Source organism: Pocillopora verrucosa, chromosome 6 (assembly GCF_036669915.1).
Source record: "Pocillopora verrucosa isolate sample1 chromosome 6, ASM3666991v2, whole genome shotgun sequence".
Classification (NCBI taxonomy): Eukaryota; Metazoa; Cnidaria; class Anthozoa; order Scleractinia; family Pocilloporidae; genus Pocillopora; species Pocillopora verrucosa.
The window spans coordinates 16468771-16469159 of NC_089317.1; positions in this window are offsets into that span (position 1 = coordinate 16468771).

Genomic DNA, 389 nt, shown 5'->3' on the forward strand with positions numbered 1-389 from the left:
GACCATCGTGAGGTCTGTGATAAAGAGATGATGGAAATGTACACCACTATTAGCCGTTATGTAAGACTGTAAGACAGTACATAAGATTTACCTGCTCTTGCTAACAGCAGTTTCCATTCAGTGTCAAGTGCTGTATCTGCTTTCAATCCATACAGCTCGCAGTGCCTCGACATGTCCCTTGTACAATTTCTTAAAGCGAGAACTTCAACTTGGCCTGGATAATCGCTGCTTAAACCACAGGGTGTGGCGTCGTGTAATAAACCAGAAAAACTACATGAGTGAAACGTTGCCGAAGCCATGACAAAAAACAAAGCTCTCACAACAAACGAGACAAACTCCTCTAACACTGTTTCAGCATTTCGTAATACTAGACGGGAATAATTCAATTA